General features: G+C 33.5%; 1 pseudogene; it reads right to left on the bottom strand.

Annotated features, from left to right (window-relative positions):
• Nucleotides 1-5,696: 5,696 nt before the first annotated feature.
• Nucleotides 5,697-6,843, bottom strand: LOC100389102 (outer mitochondrial transmembrane helix translocase-like; annotated as a pseudogene).
• Nucleotides 6,844-9,328: the final 2,485 nt, after the last annotated feature.

Raw genomic sequence — 9,328 nt, 5'->3', positions numbered from 1 at the left:
GTGAATGAGAAAGAAAAAATGAAGCTACAGAAAGGAATAATATGTGTGATAGAGATGAGCTAGCATATTACACAAGTTTACTTAATTATTCAACTTATACTTAATATGTGACAGATTTACACTTTATATTATGTGCAATAGGACACATATAAGAAATATACGCACATATAATTGTGCAGATTAGAAAATTTAATGAAAGAAACATAAAATGCCATCTCTGGTGTCATTGAATGACGCAAGACTCTGGCGTCATTGAATATCCAATAAAACATCCTTAGACTCAGCATATATACAGAATGAAATGGAAACAATCAATTTCCTTGTTCTGAGTTCAAGAGCTGAAATGTGAAAATTCTCATCAGCAAACAAATGCTGCTAAAAATCAAGTATTTCCTTGTCAATCGGACCTAGAGAATTACATCTATCAGAGATACCCGTCGTTTAGGTATTTAAGCTAAAACTATAATTCAACTTCACAGCTTAAGTATCTCTGATGCAAATTCTAGTTTATTTGAGTTAGTTAATCCATATAGTACAGCTACATTATGTATGAGAAGAGCCTTGTGAACATATCTACCTGAGATTTAAATAAACACATCCTTTGAAAAACAGGTTCTCAATTCCAAACAATTAATTTTAAAGAAAGTCTTTGGAATAAAGACCCAGCATAAATCAGAGGTCCTGAATTTAAAAACCTTCATGCTCCTGAATGCCCACCCACTGAGCAGACCTAGGCCATGTGTGGAAATCTGTAAAGAACGTGAAATGTGCATTGAGTTCCAAATGAATCACAGAGGGTTGACATTCTTCTTAGTGTCATCTAGCCAATTTTTAAATCAATTTTATGGGGTAAGAAACAATGTTTAAGTTATGTATGACACATCACAAAACAATTTTCTAATGAAAAAACACATATGGTGAAAACAAAATTATTTGTGAGCCTATTCCACAAGTTAGTACAAAGATAACACACTCTGAACTTTGCATTTGTGCTTTTCCTTTGTCAAATCTATGAGACAAGAAGAGGTTCTATTCTCATGCTGATTCCACACGAGTATGTTCAGAGAAGTTATGAGAGTTTCCCAAGCAGTTATAGATTTGGTTATGCTGTGATGTACATTTCAGTGTTATGAATCCAAGTCCAGTGTTCTGGACTTTGAAGCAACAATTGGGATGAGGAGAAAAGATCCTCAAGAGCTGACACAATTACAGACAACTCCAGATAATTTTGAAAGTGAAGCTGAAATCTTTAAATGAGTAGGCAAAAGCAGTCTAAAGAAGGACAAGTGAGGCTTTTGATAAATGGAAAAGAAGTATGATGATCTGATTCTCTAAAATAAATGCTAAGGAGAATAATGACTCCAGCAAAATTCAAACCTGGGAAGTGAATGATGGGAGCTATCTTTAGAACATCACATGTAACTGGCTACCCATGTTAAATCAATGCTGAACTACAGCTCAACCAGACTTTGTGTTTTACTTCCATTTTTCTACATGACATAAAAAAGAAACAAACATCCTCAAGATATCAAAATTAAAAGATAACTGTCAGAACTTGCAGTAAAAGTTATGACAGACTAGACTAGTCATTCTACCTTAAATAAATGGAAAAGTGGGCAAAATAAATAAAACAATTTTTCAGAATTGGGAAATAGCAACTATCATTCATAAAAGTAGGGGAAAAAAATGAGGTAAGCAACACAATCACTGCAGTTTACTGTCTGGGGGCACTGTCTAGACTGTAGCCCATAAGAAAGAAATGGAAAAAGAGTTTGTTCAGCAGAAACAGACCCCAAATGACTGAAATAATTAAACTATTATGCAAGAATTACAGAGAGAAAGATCAATAAGCTCGAAGATAAGTCAAATGAAAGTTTCCAAATTGAAGCACAGAAAGGAAAAGGGCTGGAACAAATAGAACAGTCACAGTAACTTTTGGATGAAAATGAGAAATTTATTATAAGTATGAAAAGAGCCCCAGGAAGAAAGGAATTGGGCAGAAAAAATATTTGAATAAATAATTGATAATATATTTTCCAGATATGATGGAAAACATAATCTATAGATTCAGGAACTTCAATGAACCTCAAGCAAGATAAACACAAAGAAAAACACCCAAATCACATCATAAGCAAATTTCATACAACTAGTAATAAAGAAGAATCATCTTAAAGTCAGTCAAAGGAAAAAATACTTATGACACATACCCAGAATAACAAATATAAGAATTATTATTAACTTTCATCAGAAACAATACAGATCATAAAAGGATGAAAACATATGTTTCCAGTACTGGAGTGGAGAGTGGGTTTATCAACCTAGAATTCTATATCCACTAACAGTATTCTTTAAATTGAAAGACCAGTACAAAATATGCTAAAGGGAGTCCTTCATGTCCCAAAAGGAGAAAGTAATGCCGGAAATGTTAGACAAAAATGTTATGAGACATATAGAAAACAAATAGCAAAATGATGGGAGTAAGTCCTTCCTTAACAGTCAGACTTAGAAAGGAAAGGAAATTCTGACATATGCTACAACATAGATGAACCTAGAAGACACTATGCTAAGTGAAATAAGCCAGTCACAAAAAGGCAAATACTGTATGATTACATTTATATAAGCTATTCAGAGTAGTCAATATGATAGTGACAGAAAATAGATTATTGCCAAAGGTTGGGAGTAGAAGGGAATCATAAATAATTGTTTAATGTGTATGAAGTTTCAGGTTTGCAAGATGAAAAGAGTTCTGGAGATGGATGAGTAGTGGTGGTTGCACAATAATATGAATGGATTTAGTACCACTGAATGATTCACTTAAAAATAGCTAAGATGGTAAATATTCTGTTATGTGTATTTCCCCACAATGACAAATTGTAAAAAATGAAGGTAAAATAACACATTTTTATAGAACAGTTAAAAAAATTAATCACTAGCAGACTTTGAGTAACAAGAAATGTTAAAGCAAGTTCTTCTAACTGAAAGGAAAGGACACCAGATGAAAACACAGATCTACACAAAGAAAAGAATGCCAAAAATAACAGATAAATGAGTACATATGAAAGACTTTAAATTTCCTTCAAAAAAACATAATGTTTTACAGGTTTGTGATATATATGTAAGTAAAACATATAATAACAATAAGAAAGATTTGAAGCCAGAATTGTAAGTATTATCTTGAAAGGCTCTGACATCATATAAGTAATAAAAGGTTAATTTAATATTTCAAAAATTAAGTAACGTGACATCACATTTATAGAATAAAGGATAAAAGCCAAGTTGACACACAAATTAACTACTATAGACATATTTCAACAGACAAAACCAAGAAGCCAATCACAGGAGGCCATCCCTAAAGGATGTCTGAAAGGATGTACTTCAGAACAATGGCAAATTCTCTCTCACACACACAAAAAGATTTGGGATATAAGAAGCAGTGAAAATCAGTGAGCTAAACCATTGTTCCTTTGTCTAAATAATTAGGAAGTTAGACATCTTGGAATGTACCAGACCCTGAAGGGATATTACATACTTTTTAAGTAGAATGGTGAAGAGTTTCCATAAATCAAATATATATTTTTATTTTTGTCTTTGGTTTATTTATTAATACATGTGGCTGATTAAAATCTTTTAAGAACTTGGAATACTTTGTATTTTGCTTTGCATTCTTCACTACTCCAACCCAAGTAAATAATACTTTTATAACATTTATGAGTATGATAATTTCCACCTGCTCTCTGACTTTTTGTTAAAAGAGGGGTAGAAGCTGGTTTCACTCCTGGGAAATTAACAGGAAATGCTCATGAACACAATTGCTAAAGCAATTATTGCTGGTTTGCCTGGCAGACTAATGGTAGCAATCAATAGCTGACTTTGTGGGATATATCTCCATGGGCCAAGGAGAGAAGGAGTGAGTAGTGGCCTAGTTTGTTTACTTCTTTGCTGATTTCCATCTTTGGTGACTGACAGCATTAAAACATCTGGTGCAAAAAGAAAATATCACTATTTCATTCACCAACAAATAGTTGTACTTACTAAAAATTTTGGTAAGCAGTAGGTGATAATGAGGAATTTATTTATTTATTTAATAGGGAGCTATTTTTAATTTTGTAGGTACACAGTATATGTATTTATGTGTTAAATGAGATTTTTTTAAAAAAAGAAGGACCCCTTTATTATATATTTATAAAATAATAGTATAATATAGTTATTAAAAATGGGACACTTTTTTTCATTTTTGATATCTTGTATTCAATTTCTTCATGCTCTTCACAATCTTCCATAAGATTTTGTTATCCACAGTGTTCACCTGAAACTTCCACCCCATCATTCAAAGTACAACTGAGAATAAATGATCTAATAGGTTCTTGTGAGAGGCATTATCAGATAAATTATATTAATCCAGTAACACATGAATAAAGATTGAGAGTTTTTAAAGAAATACAGTAAAAGCAAAAACATATGAAGCCTAATTCTATCTGATGATTCAGAAGGCACTCAAGATTGTGTTGTTCCATTTTACTCATGCCTATAGCAGAATTCTGATTAGTAAAATTTTGAACAAAAAAAATTTCACTTATAATTCACATTGAATGACTACAGATAGATACACTATGGTCATTTTAATGTGTACCTTTGTATTTGACTAGGGTACAATTTATAATATACTAATAAAACTTTAAAAATTAATTATAAGATGAATATTTTTAGTATACTTAGTAACAGCTACTTGTTTCAAACTATTGTTTCATTTTTGGTGACCAAATTATATTTGACCATAATTAAAGAACATATAACCTTAAAATAATATTTAAGAAACATAGTTACAACAGACATATGTTACTTAAAATGAAGAAAGGAAAGAAAGGCACATGTATTAAAGGGCACTGAGGTTTTTCAAATCCATTCTTTTGAAAGGCCTTTTAATCCACTTTCATGTAAATCAATTTAAACTTAAAAGTTTCTACTCAGTATGCTTACAGAAAGAGGTGAAATCAGTGTTGAGCACATGAATGTCTAACAACCATTCAATGCTGATCATTGAACTAGTATTTTTATTGGATGATCCTGACAAACACAATAATTGAGCCCATGTATATATGCAAGATGTGTAGGATCCAACCAGTCAACTGCAGAAAGAAAAACACTCAACTTAAAAAAGTTTAAAACAAATGTCAAATGGAAATGACTGAATCACTGTACCTTTCTGACACAACCTTAAATCTTTGTTTTATTATATATTACTTGGTACTTTTGGATTCAGTAGTTGGGGTAAAAAAATGTTTCTATATTCAAACATATCTACAGAATGTCAATGTAAAATATGTGGATATGTACACTTAATATACACACACATATGCTCACACACACAAACACATACATGTCTAGAAACCAGCACCTAACCACACTGCCATTTCTCACTAATAACCCAATGAATCATCTACAACTTTAGGACCAGCTTAGATTCTATAAGGCTGTACAACATATGGCTGAAGAGGTCAAACACAAGCACCCATGTTCAGGCTGGATTAAATTGCTCCTCATGATTTCTGACAAACAGTAATACCACTCACACAACAACTATATCTCAATAACAGAATTCAGAGTATAAAACCATAAACAATGAGCTCCCTCTTTGTTTAAAGAGCACTCTTTCCATTCTATTTCCACTAACTGGTAAAAGGGTACACCACACTAGATCACCGAATTGTACAAATGATCTTTACTCTTAATCTAAACAAATGTGTTAAAACATTCTGAAATGCTGCATCCTTTGATTTCATCATCTTTTCAGTTGCCTGATGTAGGTGTTCCTGTTAAACAGGCCAAATTTAATCTTCGTCATGGCTTTCTTCTGACCTAGAATTAACATATTCTCTAACACAGAGGAGGGCAACATCTTGACACATCTCTTTTAGGTCACTTCCTGAAAACCCATCAGTTTCCTGGGCAACTTCTAGCATTTTTCTACATGTCTGTCCACATTTTCATTTTTCAAGATGAGCTTCAGGATTGCTTCTCTCTGTTTTAAAGCAGGCTGGTTGATATAAAATATTGTAGGCATTCTTTTCCTTATAGCCTAGTCAAGGTTCTGAGGACGATGGGTAGCTCCCATTACTATGACCTGGCAGCTATGATCAATATGTAATCCATCCCAGAGACTCAAAAAACTGAGCTTTCATCATGGCTGTAGCTTCGTGGTCATAACTTGAATGGTTTTGTAGAAAGGAGTCTATTTCATCTATAAAGATGATGGATGGTTGTAGTTTTATGGCAAGGGAGAAGACAGCAGCAGCCAGTTTTTGAGATTCTCCATATCACTTATAGGTCAGAGGTTGAAGGTTAATAAATCGACAGTCTGCTTCTTTGGCTGTGGTCTTGGCAATCAATGTTTTACCACAGCCTAGAGGCCAATAGAGAAGTACAACTTTTGGAGGCTGCAGAAGCCTGGAATTCTCAAACAAATGTTTCTTTTTGATAGGAAAGATGACTGTGTTTTTCAGATCATAATGACATCATCTAAAACCTGTTATATCACTCCAAGTAACATGCATACTAAGATGGTCTATTAGATGAGCAGCAATACTCATTTCATATTCTGAGAGCTTCACATTTTCACACCAATTTGCTTCATTAGTTTTTCTGCTTGTTTTTCATCTTCTACTTTTTGCTTTCTGGTTGAATCAAATGCATCTACCATCCATTTGATAGTAAAATATGTTACTGTACCAAATATTGTCAAATGGAAAATTAAACCATCAACTTCATTATGAGTCAAAGGACAAGAAAAGGCTTCAGCATGTATCATCTTGATTGTTAACCCAGGAGCAGAAACAGCAGGAGCAACAGTGGGGCCTCCCACAGGAAAGAAATGCATGAGATATTTTGATACAGGCATGCAATGCATAATAATCACATTGGGGTAAATGGGGTATCCATCACCTCACGCATTGATTCTCTGTGTTACAAACAATCCAATTTTACTATTTTAGTCATTTTAAAATGTACAATTAAATAATTTTGACTATAGTCACCCACTTGTGCTGGCAAATACTAGGTCTTATTCATTCTTTCTAACAATGTTTTCTGACCATTAACCATCACTACTTCCCTCACACTCCCTGACTACCTTTCCCACTCTGTTAACCATCCTTCTACTTTATCTTCATGAGTTCAACTATTTTCATTTTTACCTCCCACAAATGAGTGAGAACATGCAGTTTGTCTTTGTCTGGCTTACTTCACTTAACATACTGACCTCCAGTTTCATCAATTTTGTTGCAAAAAACAGAATCTCATTCTTCTTTCTGGCTGATTAGTACTCCATTGTGTATATGAACCACATTTTTTTATTCATTCATCTGTTGATGGACACTTACATTGATTCTAAATTTTGGGTATTGTGAACAGTGCTACAACCAATGTGAGAATGCAGGTATTCTTTGGGATTGCTGGATAGTATGATAGCTCTATTTTTAGTTTTTTGAGGAACTTCCAAACTGTTCTCCAGAGTGGTTGCACTATATTCCCACTAATAGTGTATGAGGCTTTCTTTTCTCTCCATCCTCACCAGCATTCATTATTTCAAGAAATTAGATAAAGGTCATTCTACTTGGGGTGAGAAGATATCTCATAGTTTTGATTTCTCTGATAGGCAATGATGTTGAGCACCTTTTCATATGCCTATTTGCCATTCATATGTCTTCTTTTGAGAAATGTCTGTTCAGATTTTTTGCCCATTAAAAAAATAAGATTATTAGATTTTTTTCCTCCAGAGTTGAACTCCTTAAATATTTTGGTTATTAATCCCTTCTCAGATGGGTAGTTGGCAAATATTTTCTCCTGTTCTGTGGCTTTTCTTTTTGCTAATTGTTTTCTTTGCTGTGCAGAAGATTTTGAATTCAATTTAATCCCATTTGTCAATTTCTGCTTTGGGTTACCTGTGCTTGTGAATGTTTATTATTTAAGAAATCTTTGCCCAGTCCAATGTTCTGGGTAGATTCCCCAGTGTTTTCATGTAGTAGTTACATCATTTGAGATCTTAGATTTTAGTCTTTAATCCATTTTGATTTGATTTTTTAATATGTTTGGAGATAGAAGTTTAGTTTCGTTCTCTTTCATATAGATGTTCAGTTTGCCCAGAATCATTTATTAAAGAGATTGTCCTTTTCACAATGTATGTTCATGGCTACTTTGTTAAAAATGAGGTCACTGTAGATGCATGAATTTACCTCTGGATTCTCTCTTCAGTTTCACTGATCTATGTGTCTGTTTTTATGCCAGTACCATGCCTTTTTGGTTACCTTAACTGTGTAGTGTAATTTAAAGTAAGGTAAGTGATTGCTATGGCTCCACATAAAGTTTATTTTTCTATTTCTGTGAATAATGTGATTGGTATTTTAATAGAGATTGCATTAAATCTGTAGACTGCTTTGGACAGTATGGACATTTTAGCAATATTGATTTTCTCATTCATGAACATAGATTGGTCCAATTTTGTTTTCTGTTATAGTAAGGCAACACTGAGTTCAATGCCTCACAAATGCTGTGATCTCCCTCTCCCCAGCACACAAAAATGGTCTCTGCACCAGGCCACTGCTACTGGGGGAAGGAGGAGGTGTGGTGTCAGCAATTCAAGATGGTTTTTCCTACCTCTTCAGTGTCTCTTTTAGTAATATGAACTTAAAACCAGGTACTCACCTGACTTTTGGTTCTTATAAAGGCCCTGTTTTGTTAAATTGGTGTTCTTGAAGGGGGTAAACTTGGCAATGCCTTCTATTCTGCCATTTTGTTCTGCACCAAGTCCTCATATATCATCTTTTATGAAGCAGCCATTAAAATATTTTGTGCAGAACTCACACCATCTAACCCTACGTTTGTGGCTTGTCTTTATAAGGTTTGCCTTGATTTGCCTTTTAAGTGGAGTCCTTTGTATTCTTCCAAGATGGAGGTAAAGTTCCATGAGGAGTGGCATGAAACCAAGATAAATCTATATTTTTGTCAGTCAAGTAGAAGCTTATCAAATTTTACTGATGCTGATAATGATATGTAAGAGCTTTACATTATAATGGTATCTGGGGAAGATTAGACACTCCTTTTGTAATGCCATGTTTGACTAATATAACCAGTGCAAAAGATCCACTTGTTGCTATTCATTCATCAATATATTCTGTTCTTAAACTCTTGTGCATTTTCTATGAGATTCATGTGAAATAGAAGTAATATAATTAGCTGTAGGAAATATCAAGATGAAATAGAACTAAGATTGCAAGGAAAAAGGAATACATGGTTTAAATCCTGGCTCTTCCTCTATTTCTCCTGTAGCTCTTTC

The sequence above is a fragment of the Callithrix jacchus genome, chromosome 13 (genome assembly GCF_049354715.1).
Source record: "Callithrix jacchus isolate 240 chromosome 13, calJac240_pri, whole genome shotgun sequence".
Taxonomy (NCBI): Eukaryota; Metazoa; Chordata; class Mammalia; order Primates; family Cebidae; genus Callithrix; species Callithrix jacchus.
Note: the sequence above shows the minus strand (reverse complement) of the source record. Positions and strands in the feature narration are given on the sequence as shown.